The sequence below is a fragment of the Petromyzon marinus genome, unplaced genomic scaffold (assembly GCF_048934315.1).
Source record: "Petromyzon marinus isolate PM22_M1 ecotype Great Lakes invasive population unplaced genomic scaffold, UKy_Petmar_22M1.pri1.0 PM_G_Scaffold_20, whole genome shotgun sequence".
Lineage (NCBI taxonomy): Eukaryota > Metazoa > Chordata > Hyperoartia > Petromyzontiformes > Petromyzontidae > Petromyzon > Petromyzon marinus.
In genome coordinates, this window is record NW_027422762.1 from 1,301,681 (window position 1) to 1,317,095 (window position 15,415).

The 15,415-nt window shown below is 46.7% G+C and overlaps 1 protein-coding gene across 2 annotated transcripts in view; it reads left to right on the forward strand.

The window, feature by feature from the left end:
* The first annotated feature begins 2,195 nt into the window (after window positions 1–2,195).
* LOC116938301 (gap junction gamma-1 protein-like) overlaps window positions 2,196–15,415 on the forward strand; it is a 72,007-nt gene continuing 58,787 nt past the window's right edge. The window contains exons 1-2 of one of the 2 annotated variants that reach the window (XM_076060572.1): window positions 2,196–2,264; window positions 2,579–2,644. The gene's annotated coding sequence lies outside the window, so the exon portion shown is untranslated. Of the gene's footprint in view, window positions 2,265–2,316; window positions 2,408–2,578; window positions 2,645–15,415 lie in introns of those variants that run through there. The other variant, XM_076060573.1, reaches the window with a different exon arrangement.

A 15,415-nucleotide genomic window follows, 5' to 3' on the forward strand; every position in this document is an offset into this window, starting at 1 on the left:
CGATGGGCACACGTGCGGGATGGGTATCCGCTCGCAACGTGGGAGTCCGCAGCCGAGGGTTTTTAGCGCACACACCCCACGCGGCGCCGCTCCACACACGCGGCGACCACCGCTAACAGCAAGCGCACCCACGCTTCCACTCTCTTTCCACACACTCGCGAGACCCATACTAGGCTCATATTCACTCGCGGGCCCCAACCATACACGACACTGCAAGCGGACACACGCTCCCACGCTCTTCCCACACACCCGCAAAAACCACACCAGTCCGTTATTGAATCGCCGACGATTTATTCCACCGGGTCAGCCAGCCCTTATTTAACTGAGTCAGTCGGGATTAGCGGGGCAGGACCAATCTATCTCTCGATAGTTGGCACTATACTCTACATATCCTTCTCCACTTAACCCTCTCAGGCTTTTTAAGCTAAGACCCAACTCCCTCTTTCTCTCTCACTCTTACTCACGGTTCGTCACTACTGTCGGCTGGTCCTCGCTGCACGTCGATACGTCTCACGGACGTTCGAGTGGCTGGACTGGGGAGTTGACGGGCCGGGAGTTGACTCGAGCAGCAAGAGACCTCTTTCCCTCGCCCTGACCCGCTTTATTCTTTCTACATCAAAGGGGCTACCTGGTGCCGACTCGCTGGCCAATCAGCTCGCTGGGATCCCTCGCCAATCGGTACGCCCACCTGTATTCCAGCATCCCCGGGCCGCTGCTTTCAGCGACGTCCGCATCTAAATTTACCTGCTCAGCGGCCATCCAACCAGAGGGCGACCCTGCTTTCCCGCCGCTCGTGGCTCCGCCCTCCAGCCCTCCCCCTACCTGCCCTGCCGACCCGTGTGCGTGAGGTGCGCACTAACCGCGGTGGCGGGGCAGCCCCGCCGTGAACATGTCATTTCCACTCAAGTCACGGCGCCACGGTGTGTGTTAGCGTCGGAGGAGACCGTCTAATTCCCTGGCCGCAGGAAACCGTGAAGATTATCCCTTTACGAGGGCTTCTGGGTGAAAACCTGTCAGCCAGGGTGTCTCCCCAAGCGCTCTAATTGTGGGGGGAATGCGTGCGTGTGTGTTCCGGTGGGGGGGGGGGGGGGTGAGGTGGAAGCAGCGTCGGCCTCGCTGCTGGGGGGCGGCGAGATCGCAGGTGGGCCACCCGCCGATCGGCTCCGTGGCGGCGGTATCACATACACACACAGAGACCCTACACACACTCAGTGTACACACACACAGTGTATACACACACAGTGTACACACACACAGTGTACACACACACATAGTGTACACACAGACACAGTGTACACACACAGTGTACACACAGTGTACACACACACACAGTGTACACACACACAGTGTACACACACACACAGTGTACACACACACACAGAGTGTACACACACACAGTGTATACACACACATTGTGTACACACACACAGTGTACACACACACACAGTGTACACACACACACAGTGTACACACACAGTGTACACACACACACATTGTGTACACACACACAGTGTACACACACACACAGTGTACACACACAAACACAGTGTACACACACACAGTCTACACACACACAGTGTACACACACAAACACACAGTGTACACACACAGTGTACACACACCCACACACAGTGTACACACACACAGTGTACACACACACAGTGTACACACAGTGTACACACACACAGTGTACACACACACAGTGTATACACACACAGTGTATACACAGTATACACAATAATGTCCACGTTGTTGTTGTAGCTGAGCCCACACACCCAAGGGAGGGAGCAATGGAAAATGAATCTAAATCAACTTAAACTCCAATCCCGCTCTGTGACGTCACCTCGCAGCAATACTTCATTGGGTGAAACACAAGGGGGAGGTGTACCTCGCTAGTGATGTCATGTCACCAAGGTATTCACCCGCCCACCGCGCTCTTGAGCGTGACGTCACCTCCGTTTGGGTCACTGCCGATATCGTTCCAGTGCCAATCCTTATTTGGGCAAAGCTACGCCCAGTGACTGGCGGCTCATTAACATAATGTATTCGTTAAAGCCGTCGCGAGTTTATTGCGACGGGTTCAGCACTCAGACGTAACGGACGGCACATTAACATAATTTATTCACTCTCTAGTTTATTTAGTTAAGGAGCCGCTCATTGTGGGAGGAGCGTGTCTCGTACCACGGAAGTGATGTCATGTCACCTGCTACCGCGTGACATCACGATGTAACAGGAAGTTATCGCTTCCTGCACTGAAATCCGAGGTGAGAAATTCTCATTGCGATTGTGGTTGTTGTGGTGGTGGTTGTGGTGGTTGTTGTTGTTGTTGTTTACCAAGGTAGAGCCTCGCTCTCTCTCCCGTAGGGATGTCAGTTGAGTAGCAGCGAGCATGGGAATCGATGTCCAGGTTGGAACTTTACAACGCGGGGCCTAGCCACGCGGGGCCTTGCCTCCTGCCCTCGCCTGATTGCGTTTACTTTAATTATCTCGCTTAAGTTTAATTTGTCTTCACCCGACTCGCCACTTTGTAACTTTGTTTTATTGTAAATATTCACGCAGTTTTTATTATTTTCACCAGGCCAAGCCCGCTTGAGCTGCTATACCGCTCTTGTTATCAGAAGCGACCTGCCCACAACAACACAAGGTGAGGCTTTGTCAACGTGTGTGAATGTTTTGACTTAAAACTTTGGTGACTGCAGGAATTAATATTATTGGTTCTTTTGGTAAAGTCACGTAGATAGAAAATACAATTAAAATGAAAGTAAAATAAAAAATTGAAAATAAGCAAAAAACCCACGACGTTTCGATCGCAACACAAGTGGTCTTTATCTTATTGAATTTAATCTGTTGTTTTTATTTTCTATCTACGTGACTTTACCGAAAGAACCAACAATACGTGCGTCAATGTCTATCGGTCAAAGATGCTAAGCGCGTGCCGCTGTTGACTCTGAATGTGTGGAGGGGAACACCTTCACCACGGGGAGAGAGAGACAGAGACACGGATAGCCTCGGCTATGTTGATTGATCCTCGATTCACAAAACAGATAATACTTTGCAGCGGTTATCCGGAGCGAAACATTTCATTTTATTTTAGGCCACTGAATAGCAGTGGCAAGCTAGGGTGTACAACTCCTCTAGAGCAGTTTTGAGTGAAGATCTCATTGGTAGCGATTCAAGTTGCAGTTTATTGGCAGTAGCATTCCAGACCCTGGGGGCATCAATAGCAAAGGCCCTTCCTCCGGTTTTTGTACGGCAATAGGGAATGTGAAGCCGGTAGATGAGCAAAGACCCGAGGTCAAAATTTGTTCAAATGTGTTCTTTTAAACAGAGAGGAGATCCAGCAGCAGGTAGTCTGCGGATAGTTTTGGGTTCTCCAGCTCATGGTGCGAACCCCTCGCCCACAACAGGGGGGGAAGGGAGGGGAATGAGGAGGGAGGAGCCGGAAGTGAGGGGGGGCGGGGTCTGAAGTGAGGGGCGAGGGGGGGGGCGGAGGTGAGGGAGGTGACGGGGGGGGAGAGGAGGGCCGGAAGCGAGGGGGGAGGGGCATAAGTGAGGGGAGGGGCCGGGGGGAGGGTCCAAAGTGAGGACGAAGGAGGGGCCGGATGTGGAGGGGGGGGCCGGATGTGGGGGAGGGGCGGATGTGGAGGGGGTGAAGTGAGGTGGAGGGGCTAGAAGTGAGGGGGAGGGGCTGGAAGGTGACGTCCTAGCCAGGTGCTGCCCCTGTCTCTCATCTCTCTGCGTCATCTCCCAGCTGCTCGGGACGTCTCCTGCGCTCCCGGGCGCTCCAACAGAGGTCTGACTCCACCACCCTTCCCTCTCTCTCTGCGCTGTCTCCCACGCAGCCGCTGCCGTCTTTGTCTCCCCTTTGCTGCTGTGGCCCCGGCCCCGAGATCTGTGTTTGTGTGCGTGCGAGCGGACGCCTAAACAGCTAGAGAAGAGATGGAGCGCTGTAGATGTAGATGCCACTGGTTCTTCATATTCTACAGATCTGGATGCCACTGGCTCTACACGTTCTGTAGATGTAGACGCCAATGGTTCTTCGTGTTCTGCAGATGTAGATGCCACTGGTTCTTCACGTTGTACAGATGTAGATGCCACTAGTTCTTCACGTTCTACAGATGTAGATGCCACTGGTTCTTCATGTTCTGCAGATCTAGATGCCACTGGTTCTTCATGTTCTGCAGATGTAGATGCCACTGGTTCTTCACGTTCTGCACATGTAGATGTCACTAGTTCTTCACGTTCTGCAGATGTAGATGCCACTGGTTCTTCACGTTCAGTAGACGTAGATGCCACTCGTTCTTCACGTTCTGTAGATGTAGATGCCACTGGTTGTTCACATTCTGTAGATGTAAATGCCACTGTTTCGTCATGTTCTGCAGATGTAGATGCAACTGGTTCGTCATGTTCTGCAGATGTAGATGCCACTGGTTCTTCACGTTCTGCAGATGTAGATTCCACTGGCTCTTCACGTTCTGTAGATGTAGATGCAACTGGTTCTTCACGTGCTGCAGATGTAGATGCAACTGGTTTTTCACGTTCTGCAGATCTAGATGCCACTGGTTCTTCATGTTCTGCAGATCTAGATGCCACTGGTTCTACAGGTTCTGCATATCTAGATGCCACTGGTTCTTCGTGTTCTGCAGATGTAGATGCCACTAGTTTCACGTTCTGCAGATGTAGATGCCACTGGTTCTTCATGTTCTACAGATGTAGATGCCACTGGTTCTTCATTTTCTGCAGATCTAAATGCTACTGGTTCTTCATGTTCTGCAGATCTAGATGCCACTGGTTCTTCATGTTCTGTAGATGTAGATGCCACTGGTTCTTCACGTTCTGCAGATGTAGATGTCACTAGTTCTTCACGTTCTGCAGATGTAGATGCCACTGGTTCTTCACGTTCAGTAGACGTAGATGCCACTCGTTCTTCACGTTCTGTAGATGTAGATGCCACTAGTTGTTCACATTCTGTAGATGTAAATGCCACTGTTTCTTCATGTTCTGCAGATGTATATGCAACTGGTTCGTCATGTTCTGCAGATGTAGATTCCACTGGCTCTTCACGTCCTGTAGATGTAGATGCAACTGGTTCTTCACGTGCTGCAGATGTAGATGCCACTGATTCTTCATGTTCTGCAGATCTAGATGCTACTGGTTCTTCATGTTCTGCAGATCTAGGTGCCACTGGTTCTACACGTTCTGCAGATGTAGATGCCACTAGTTCTTTACGTTCTGCAGATGTAGATGCCACTGGTTCTTCACGTTCTACAGATGTAGATGCCACTGGTTCTTCATTTTCTGCAAATCTAAATGCTACTGGTTCTTCATGTTCTGCAGTTCTAGAAGCCACTGGCTCTTCATGTTCTGTAGATGTAGATGCCAATGGTTCTTCACGTTCTGCAGATGTAGATGCCACTAGTTCTTCACGTTCTGCAGATGTAGATGCCACTGGTTCTTCACGTTCAGTAGATGTAGATGCCACTGGTTCTTCACGTTCTGCAGATGTAGATGCAACTGGTTCTTCACGTTCTGCAGATCTAGATGCTACTGGTTCTTCATGTTCTGCAGATCTAGATGCCACTGGTTCTACACGTTCTGCAGATGTAGATGCCACTAGTTCTTCACGTTCTGCAGATGTAGATGCCACTGGTTCTTCACGTTCTACAGATGTAGATGCAACTGGCTCTTCATGTTCTGTAGATGTAGATGCCACTGGTTCTTCACGTTCTGCAGATGTAGATGCCACTAGTTCTTCACGTTCTGCAGATGTAGATGCCACTGGTTCTTCACGTTCAGTAGATGTAGATGCCACTGGTTCTTCACGTTCTGCAGATGTAGATGCAACTGGTTCTTCACCTTCTGCAGATGTAGATTCCACTGGTTCTTCACGTTCAGTAGATGTAGATGCCACTGGTTCTTCACGTTCTGCAGATGTAGATGCAACTGGTTCTTCACGTTCTGCAGATGTAGATTCCACTGGCTCTTCATGTTCTGTAGATGTAGATGCAACTGGTTCTTCACGTGCTGCAGATGTAGATGCCATTGATTCTTCATGTTCTGCAGATCTAGATGCTACTGGTTCTTCATGTTCTGCAGATCTAGATGCCACTGGTTCTTCACGTTCTGCAGATGTAGATGCCGCTGATTACTCATGTTCTGCAGATCTAAATGCTGCTGGTTCTTCATGTTCTGCAGATCTAGATGTCACTGGTTCTTCACGTTCTGCAGATGTAGATGCAACTGGTTCTTCACGTTCTGCAGATGCAGATGCCACTGGTTCTTCACATTTTGTAGACGTAGATGCCACTGGTTCTTCACATTCAGTAGATGTAGATGCCACTGGTTCTTCGCGTTCTGTAGATGTAAATGTCACTGGTTCTTCACATTCTGCAGATGTAGATGCAACTGGTTCTTCACGTTCTGCAGATGTAGATGCCACTGGCTCTTCACGTTCTCTAGATATAGATGCAACTGGTTCTTTACGTTCTGCAGATGGAGATGCCACTGATTCTTCACGTTCTGTAGATGTAGATGCCACTGGTTCTTTACGTTCTGCAGATGTAGATGCCACTGGTTCTTCGCATTCTGCAGATGTAGATGCAACTGGTTCTTCACGTTCTGTAGATGTAGATGCCACTGGTTCTTCACATTCTGCAGATGTAGATGCCACTGGTTTTTCAAGTTCGCAGATGTAGATGCCACTGATTGATAATTGTTTTTTTACCCTTTTATCTGGCAACAAAACTGACACCTTTTTTACAAGGAGTCATGTTTACATTGACCACAATACCTGCCGTCGGAACGCAAACAAAAAACAACTCTGATAATGTATGCACTGTCCTTGAAATTGATTGGTCCACACCTGAGACAGCTTTCTTTAGAGCCTCGTCTCACATGGTGTTGGACCAGAAGACGCCAAAAGGCACACAACTCAAAGACAATGCACCATCAGAGTATTTGAGCTCGGGGTAAGCATTTACACCATTGGAAACCTCATTTGCCAGTAACAAAATATGATAATTGGTTTTTTACCCTTTATTCTGGCAACAAAACTGACACCTTTTTTACAAGGAGTCATGTTTACATTGACCACAATGCCTTGCGGTCGGAACGCAAACAAAAAACAACAACTCTGATAATGTATTGGTCCAACACCATGTGAGACGAGGCTATAAAGAAACCTGTCTCAGGTGTGGACCAATCAATTTCAAGGACAGTGCATAGATTATCAGAGTTGTTTTTTGTTTGCGTTCCGACCGCAGGCATTGTGGTCAATGTAAACATGACTGCTTGTAAAAAAGGTGTCAGTTTTGTTGTCAGATAAAAGGGTAAAAACACAATTATCATATTTTGTTACTGGCAAATGAGGTTTCCATTGATGCCACTGATTCTTCACGTTCTGTAGATGTAGATGCCACTGGTTCTCCACGTTCTGCAGATGTAGATGCCACTGGTTTTTCACGTTCTGCAGATGTAGATGCCACTGGTTCTTCACGTTCTTCAGATGTAGATGCCACTGGTTCTTCACGTTCTGCAGATGTATATGCAACTGGTTCTTTACGTTTTGCAGATGTAGATGCCACTAGTTCATCATGTTCTGCAGATGTAGATGCCACTGGTTCTTTGTGTTCTGCAGATGTAGATGTAACTGGTTCTTCACGTTCTGCAGATGTAGATGCCACTGGTTCTTCACGTTCAGTAGACGTAGATACCACTGGTTCTTTGCGTTCTGCAGATGTAGATGCCACTGGTTCTTCACGTTCTGCATATGTAGATGTCACTGGTTCTTCGCATTCTGCAGGCGATGATGCCACTGGTTCTTCACATTCTGCAGATGTAGATGCCATTGGTTCTTCACGTTCTACAGATGTAGATGCCACTGGTTCTTCACGTTCTGCAGATGTAGATGCCACTGGTTCTTCATGTTCTGTAGATGTAGATGCAACTGGTTCTTCACGTTCTGCAGGTGTAGATGCCACTGGTTCTTCACGTTCTGTAGATGTAGATGCAACTGGTTCTTCACGTTCTGCAGATGTAGATGCAACTGGTTCTTCACGTTCTGCAGATGTAGACGCCACTGGTTCATCATGTTCTGCAGATGTAGATGCCACTGGTTCTTCGTGTTCTGCAGATTTAGATGCCACTGGTTCTTCATGTTCTGCAGATGTAGATGCAACTGGTTCTTCACGTTCTGCAGATGCAGATGCAACTGGTTCTTCACGTTCTGCAGATGTAGATGCCACTGGTTCTACATGTTCTGTAGATGTAGATGCCACTGGTTCTTCACGTTCTGTAGATGTAGATGCAACAGGTTCTTTACGTTCTGTAGATGTAGATGCAACAGGTTCTTCACGTTCTGCAGATGTAGATGCCATTCTGCAGATGTAGATCCCACTGGTTCTTCGTGTTCTGTAGATGTAGATGCAACTGGTTATTCACGTTCTGCAGATGTCACTGATTCTTCGCGTTCTGCAGACGCAGATGCCACTGGTTCTTTGCGTTCTGTAGATGTAGATGCCAATGGTTATTCACTTTTTGTAGATGTAGATGCCACTGGTTCTTCACGTTCTGTAGATGTAGATGCCACTGGTTCTTCACATTCTGCAGATGTAGATGCCACTGGTTTTTCAAGTTCGCAGATGTAGATGCCACTGATTGATAATTGTTTTTTTACCCTTTTATCTGGCAACAAAACTGACACCTTTTTTACAAGGAGTCATGTTTACATTGACCACAATACCTGCCGTCGGAACGCAAACAAAAAACAACTCTGATAATGTATGCACTGTCCTTGAAATTGATTGGTCCACACCTGAGACAGCTTTCTTTAGAGCCTCGTCTCACATGGTGTTGGTCCAGAAGACGCCAAAAGGCACACAACTCAAAGACAATGCACCATCAGAGTATTTGAGCTCGGGGTAAGCATTTACACCATTGGAAACCTCATTTGCCAGTAACAAAATATGATAATTGGTTTTTTACCCTTTATTCTGGCAACAAAACTGACACCTTTTTTACAAGGAGTCATGTTTACATTGACCACAATGCCTTGCGGTCGGAACGCAAACAAAAAACAACAACTCTGATAATGTATTGGTCCAACACCATGTGAGACGAGGCTATAAAGAAACCTGTCTCAGGTGTGGACCAATCAATTTCAAGGACAGTGCATAGATTATCAGAGTTGTGTTTTGTTTGCGTTCCGACCGCAGGCATTGTGGTCAATGTAAACATGACTGCTTGTAAAAAAGGTGTCAGTTTTGTTGTCAGATAAAAGGGTAAAAACACAATTATCATATTTTGTTACTGGCAAATGAGGTTTCCATTGATGCCACTGATTCTTCACGTTCTGTAGATGTAGATGCCACTGGTTCTCCACGTTCTGCAGATGTAGATGCCACTGGTTTTTCACGTTCTGCAGATGTAGATGCCACTGGTTCTTCACGTTCTTCAGATGTAGATGCCACTGGTTCTTCACGTTCTGCAGATGTATATGCAACTGGTTCTTTACGTTTTGCAGATGTAGATGCCACTAGTTCATCATGTTCTGCAGATGTAGATGCCACTGGTTCTTCGTGTTCTGCAGATGTAGATGTAACTGGTTCTTCACGTTCTGCAGATGTAGATGCCACTGGTTCTTCACGTTCAGTAGACGTAGATACCACTGGTTCTTTGCGTTCTGCAGATGTAGATGCCACTGGTTCTTCACGTTCTGCATATGTAGATGTCACTGGTTCTTCGCATTCTGCAGGCGATGATGCCACTGGTTCTTCACATTCTGCAGATGTAGATGCCATTGGTTCTTCACGTTCTACAGATGTAGATGCCACTGGTTCTTCACGTTCTGCAGATGTAGATGCCACTGGTTCTTCATGTTCTGTAGATGTAGATGCAACTGGTTCTTCACGTTCTGCAGGTGTAGATGCCACTGGTTCTTCACGTTCTGTAGATGTAGATGCAACTGGTTCTTCACGTTCTGCAGATGTAGATGCAACTGGTTCTTCACGTTCTGCAGATGTAGACGCCACTGGTTCATCATGTTCTGCAGATGTAGATGCCACTGGTTCTTCGTGTTCTGCAGATTTAGATGCCACTGGTTCTTCATGTTCTGCAGATGTAGATGCAACTGGTTCTTCACGTTCTGCAGATGCAGATGCAACTGGTTCTTCACGTTCTGCAGATGTAGATGCCACTGGTTCTACATGTTCTGTAGATGTAGATGCCACTGGTTCTTCACGTTCTGTAGATGTAGATGCAACAGGTTCTTTACGTTCTGTAGATGTAGATGCAACAGGTTCTTCACGTTCTGCAGATGTAGATGCCATTCTGCAGATGTAGATCCCACTGGTTCTTCGTGTTCTGTAGATGTAGATGCAACTGGTTATTCACGTTCTGCAGATGTCACTGATTCTTCGCGTTCTGCAGACGCAGATGCCACTGGTTCTTTGCGTTCTGTAGATGCCAATGGTTATTCACTTTTTGTAGATGTAGATGCCACTGGTTCTTCACATTCTGCAGATGTAGATGCCATTGGTTCTTCACGTTCTACAGATGTAGATGCCACGGGTTCTTCACGTTCTGCAGATGTAGATGCCACTGGTTCTTCACGTTCTGGAGATGTAGATGCCATTGGTGCTTCACGTTCTGCAGATGTTGATGCCACTGGTTCTTCACGTTCTGTTGATGTAGATGCCACTGGTTCTTCCCGTTCTGCAGATGTTGATGCCACTGGTTCTTCGCATTCTGCAGATGTAGATGCCACTGGTTCTACATGTTCTGTAGATGTAGATGCCACTGGTTCTTCACGTTCTATAGATGTAGATGCAACAGGTTCTTTACGTTCTGTAGATGTAGATGCAACAGGTTCTTCACGTTCTGCAGATGTAGATGCCATTCTGCAGATGTAGATCCCACTGGTTCTTCGTGTTCTGTAGATGTAGATGCAACTGGTTATTCACGTTCTGCAGATGTAGATGTCACTGGTTCTTCGCGTTCTGCAGACGCAGATGCTACTGGTTCTTTGCGTTCTGTAGATGTAGATGCCAATGGTTATTCACTTTTTGTAGATGTAGATGCCACTGGTTCTTCACATTCTGCAGATGTAGATGCCATTGGTTCTTCACGTTCTACAGATGTAGATGCCACTGGTTCTTCACGTTCTGCAGATGTAGATGCCACTGGTTCTTCACGTTCTGGAGATGTAGATGCCATTGGTGCTTCACGTTCTGCAGATGTTGATGCCTCTGGTTCTTCACGTTCTGTTGATGTAGATGCCACTGGTTCTTCCCGTTCTGCAGATGTAGATGCCACTGTTCATCACGTTCTGCAGATGTAGATGCCACTGGTTCTTCACGTTCTGCAGATGTAGATGCCATTGGTTCTTCACGTTCAGTAGACGTAGATGCCACTGGTTTTTCACGTTCTGCAGATGTACATGCCACTGGTTCTTTACGTTCTGTAGATGTAGATTCAACTGGTTCTTCACGTTCTGCAGATGTAGATGCCACTGGATCTTCACGTTCTGCAGATGTAGATGCCACTGGTTCTTCCCGATCTGCAGATGTAGATGCCACTGGTTCTTCACGTTCTGTAGATGTCGATGCAACTGGTTCTTCACGTTCTGCAGATGTAGATGCAACTGGTTCTTCACGTTCTGCAGATGTAGATGCCACTGGTTCTTCATCTTCTGCAGATGTAGATGCCACTGCTTCTTCGTTTTCTGCAGGTGTATATGCCACTGGTTCTTTTCGTTCTGCAGATGTAGATGCCACTGGTTCTTCACGTTCTGTAGATGTAGATGCAACTGGTTCTTCACGTTCTGCAGATGTAGATGCAACTGGTTCTTCACGTTCTGCAGATGTAGATGCCACTGGTTCATCATGTTCTGCAGATGTAGATGCCACTGCTTCTTCGTGTTCTGCAGATTTAGATGCCATTGGTTCTTCATGTTCTGCAGATGTAGATGCAACTGGTTCTTCACGTTCTGCAGATGTAGATGAAACTGGTTCTTCACGTTCTGCAGATGTAGATGCCACTGGTTCTACATGTTCTGTAGATGTAGATGCAACTGTTTTTTCACGTTCTGTAGATATAGATGCCACTGGTTCTTCACGTTCTGTAGATGTAGATGCAACAGGTTCTTTACATTCTGTAGATGTAGATGCAACAGGTTCTTCACGTTCTGCAGATGAAGATGCCATTCTGCAGATGTAGATCCCACTGGTTCTTCGTGTTCTGTAGATGTAGATGCAACTGGTTATTCACGTTCTGCAGATGTAGATGCCACTGGTTCTTCACGTTCTGTAGATGTAGATGCCACTGGTTCTTCGCGTTCTGCAGATGTAGATGCCACTGGTTCATCGCGTTCTGCAGATTATTATGCCACTGGTTCTTCACGTTCTGCAGATGTACATGCCACTGGTTCTTCACATTCTGTAGATGTAGATGCCACTGGTTCTTCGCGTTCTGCAGATGTAGATGCCACTGGTTCTTCGCATTCTGCAGATTATGATGCCACTGGTTCTTCACGTTCTGTAGATGTAGATGCAACTGGTTCTTCACGTTCTGCAGATGTAGATGCCACTGGTTCTTCGCATTCTGCAGATGTAGATGCCACTGGTTCTTCACATTCTGTAGATGTAGACGCCACTGGTTCTTCACATTCTGTAGATGTAGATGCAACTGATTCTTCACGTTCTGTAGATGCCACTGGTTCTTCACGTTCTGTAGATGCCACTGGTTCTTCACGTTCTGTAGATGTAGATGCCACTGGTTCTTCATGTTCTGTAGATGTAAATGCAATTGGTTATTCACGTTCTGCAGATGTAGATGCCGTTGGTTCTTCGTGTTCTGTAGATGTAGATGCCACTGCTTCTTCACGTTCTGTAGATGTAGATGCCACTGGTTCTTCACGTTCTGTAGATGTAGATGGCACTGGTTCTTCACGTTCTGCAGATGTAGATGCCACTGGTTCTTCACGTTCTGCAGATGTAGATGCCACTGGTTCTTCGCGTTCTGCAGATGTAGATACCACTGGTTCTTCGCGTTCTGCAGTTGTAGATGCCACTGGTTCTTCGCGTTCTGCAGATTATGATGCCACTGGTTCTTCACGTTCTGTAGATGTAGATGCAACTGGTTCTTCACGTTCTGCAGATGTAGATGCCACTGGTTCTTCGCATTCTGCAGATGTAGATGCCACTGGTTCATCGCGTTCTGCAGATTATTATGCCACTGGTTCTTCACGTTCTGCAGATGTACATGCCACTGGTTCTTCACATTCTGTAGATGTAGATGCCACTGGTTCTTCGCGTTCTGCAGATGTAGATGCCACTGGTTCTTCGCATTCTGCAGATTATGATGCCACTGGTTCTTCACGTTCTGTAGATGTAGATGCAACTGGTTCTTCACGTTCTGCAGATGTAGATGCCACTGGTTCTTCGCATTCTGCAGATGTAGATGCCACTGGTTCTTCACATTCTGTAGATGTAGACGCCACTGGTTCTTCACATTCTGTAGACGTAGATGCAACTGATTCTTCACGTTCTGTAGATGCCACTGGTTCTTCACGTTCTGTAGATGCCACTGGTTCTTCACGTTCTGTAGATGTAGATGCCACTGGTTCTTCATGTTCTGTAGATGTAAATGCAATTGGTTATTCACGTTCTGCAGATGTAGATGCCGTTGGTTCTTCGTGTTCTGTAGATGTAGATGCCACTGCTTCTTCACGTTCTGTAGATGTAGATGCCACTGGTTCTTCACGTTCTGTAGATGTAGATGGCACTGGTTCTTCACGTTCTGCAGATGTAGATGCCACTGGTTCTTCACGTTCTGCAGATGTAGATGCCACTGGTTCTTCGCGTTCTGCAGATGTAGATACCACTGGTTCTTCGCGTTCTGCAGTTGTAGATGCCACTGGTTCTTCGCGTTCTGCAGATTATGATGCCACTGGTTCTTCACGTTCTGTAGATGTAGATGCAACTGGTTCTTCACGTTCTGCAGATGTAGATGCCACTGGTTCTTCGCATTCTGCAGATGTAGATGCCACTGGTTCTTCACATTCTGTAGATGCCACTGGTTCTTCACATTCTGTAGATGTAGATGCAACTGGTTCTTCATGTTTTGTAGATGTAGATGCCACTGGTTCTTCACGTTCTGTAGATGTAGATGCCACTGGTTCTTCACGTTCTGTCGATGTAGATGCCACTGGTTCTTCACGTTCTGTAGATGTAGATGCCACTGGTTCTTCATGTTCTGTAGATGTAGATGCCACTGGTTCTTCACATTCTGTAGATGTAGATGCAACTGGTTCTTCATGTTCTGCAGATGTAGATGCCACTGATTCTTCACGTTCTGTAGATGTAAATGCAACTGGTTCTTCACGTTCTGCAGATGTAGATGCAACTGGTTCTTCACGTTCTGCAGATGTAGATTCCACTGGTTCATCATGTTCTGCAGATGTAGATGCCACTGGTTCTTCATGTTTTGCAGATTTAAATGCCACTGGTTCTTCATGTTCTGCAGATGTAGATGTAACTGGTTCTTCACGTTCTGTAGATGTAGATGCAACAGGTTCTTCACGTTCTGCAGATGTAGATGCCATTGGTTCTTCGTGTTCTGTAGATTTAGATGCCACTGGTTCTTCACGTTCTGTAGATGTAGATGCAACTGCTTCATCACGTTCTGCAGATGTAGATGCCACTGGTTCATCATGTTCTGGTTCTTCATGTTCTGCAGATGTTGATCCCACTGGTTCTTCGTGTTCTGTAGATGTAGATGCAACTGGTTATTGACGTTCTGCAGATGTAGATGCCACTGGTTCTTCACGTTCTGTAGATGTAGATGAAACTGGTTCTTCACGTTCTGCAGATGTAGATGCCACTGGTTCTACATGTTCTGTAGATGTAGATGCAACTGTTTTTTCACGTTCTGTAGATATAGATGCCACTGGTTCTTCACGTTCTGTAGATGTAGATGCAACAGGTTCTTTACATTCTGTAGATGTAGATGCAACAGGTTCTTCACGTTCTGCAGATGAAGATGCCATTCTGCAGATGTAGATCCCACTGGTTCTTCGTGTTCTGTAGATGTAGATGCAACTGGTTATTCACGTTCTGCAGATGTAGATGCCACTGGTTCTTCACGTTCTGTAGATGTAGATGCCACTGGTTCTTCGCGTTCTGCAGATGTAGATGCCACTGGTTCATCGCGTTCTGCAGATTATTATGCCACTGGTTCTTCACGTTCTGCAGATGTACATGCCACTGGTTCTTCACATTCTGTAGATGTAGATGCCACTGGTTCTTCGCGTTCTGCAGATGTAGATGCCACTGGTTCTTCGCATTCTGCAGATTATGATGCCACTGGTTCTTCACGTTCTGTAGATGTAGATGCAACTGGTTCTTCACGTTCTGCAGAT